General features: G+C 50.2%; 1 pseudogene across 1 annotated transcript; it reads right to left on the minus strand.

Moving 5' to 3' along the window:
- Window positions 1-612: 612 nt before the first annotated feature.
- LOC310780088 (ubiquitin-conjugating enzyme E2 C pseudogene) lies at window positions 613-1,116 on the minus strand (annotated as a pseudogene). Its single transcript has one exon. The product of its transcript is annotated as a ubiquitin-conjugating enzyme E2 C pseudogene (transcript).
- Between the last annotated feature and the right edge of the window lie 602 nt (window positions 1,117-1,718).

Consider the following 1,718-nt stretch of genomic DNA (forward strand, 5'->3'; position numbering starts at 1 on the left):
TTGCCAAATGTTCTGGATGGGGGCTTGTGGGCAGAGACTTCTGAGGCAAACTAGGATGTGGCTTTATGGTGTTTTTCACTCTGCTCCTCAAGGTTTGTGTGCGACAACTTAATTAGGGCTTCACTTGATCAAAACGGAGTGTTCTCTGGGTGAGCAGTGTGTTCGTGGACAGCGATGTTGTCGGTTTGAATCCCAGAGATTTCAGACTGGGAAAGTGGAGGTGGGGGAAGAGAATGAGCCGTTCCACTTCCCTCAAATAGTACTGCTGAGGTGCCATTGAGCATGGCATCGAAAAATATGGGGGGACGGGGGACGGAATTAGTCACTCTGTCGCTTTTAACTAACAAAAAACATGATAGGCTATGTGACTTAAGTTTGACCACGGGTGGGACTCTGATTTTTTTCTGCTGAAGGGACCAGGTTGTTCTGTGGTTGGCACCAATGGATGATCGATGTCTTCTAGAGTTTTGATATTATTATTATTATTATTTTGTTACGAGTTAAGAACTGTATTCACACTTTGCTGGTTCAAACTCAAACATAAAAGTATTTTACAAACACACAGACGCAGACGCACACACACAGGAAATAAAAGTAGCCGCTCGTCTCGCCTCACTTCTGATAGGTACAGAGGAGATGGGCTTTGAAGGCTTCCTGGTGGTCCCAGAGCTCAGCGGCGGCAGTGTTCAGGGGACTCTCGTTGTTCGGTTCTCCCAGTAGACTCTGTATGGACAGCAGTATGGAGCGCACGTCGTACAGGGGAGTCCACTTGTCCTTGAGGATGTCCAGGCAGATGAAACCCTGCTCGTCCACGTTGGGGTGGAAACACGGAGAGACAAACCTCACCAGCGGGGCATGGTAGGGGTAACCCTCCGGGAAGTCCAGGGACAGCTTGAAGCGCAAGCCCTCGTACACCGTTCCCTGAACTCCATCGACGGTCCCGATCCATCTGGAGAGGTCGGCCGACTCCGGAAACGCAGAGATGCCTTTGTCACCTGACATCATCAGATTGCTCAGGTCCCGCTGCAGCCGTTTGGACACAGAGGCTCTGGCGGCGCTTTCGCGCGGGGCGGCAGGAGCGCTGGCCGCGGCCGGGTCCAGGTTCTGAGAAGCCATCACTGCTAGCTCGTGAGCACTGTAACTTGTGTGTGACACCAATATTCTGTGAGCTAATGATGTCATCAGTCCTCCATGACATCACTGATGATGTCATTAGGAGTTGTGACATCATTGATGATGTCATCGGTGTCATCAGCTCAGTGATGTCACTAGGAGTTATGACATCACTGATGATGTCATCAGTGCCCCTGACCTCACTGGGTGATGTCAGAAGGTTCTTGGCATCAGAGCGTCAGACGGTCGACAACCTCATCATCAGTGGTCAATGGTCATTGTGACATCATGATAATCATTGTAGTAACGTCATGATGTCGGAAGGGCCATGCTATCGTCTCTGCACGACGACATCACCTGTTGATGTCACTGTCCACGGCTGCTGTCTGTCAAACCTCATTCTTCCACTTGAGAAACATCTCAAAACTACGATCTTCCCTCAGTAAACGTGATGCAGAAAAACTGGTCCATGCCTTTATCAGCTCCCGCATTGACTACTGTAACGCTCTCCTCGCTGGTCTACCAGCCAAAACCATCCAGAGGTGACAGTATGTCCAGAACAGTGCTGCCCGGGTTCTTACCAAAACCCGCAAATCAGAACACAT

Source organism: Poromitra crassiceps (assembly GCF_964638095.1).
Source record: "Poromitra crassiceps genome assembly, chromosome: 7".
In the NCBI taxonomy this organism is placed as follows: domain Eukaryota; kingdom Metazoa; phylum Chordata; class Actinopteri; order Beryciformes; family Melamphaidae; genus Poromitra; species Poromitra crassiceps.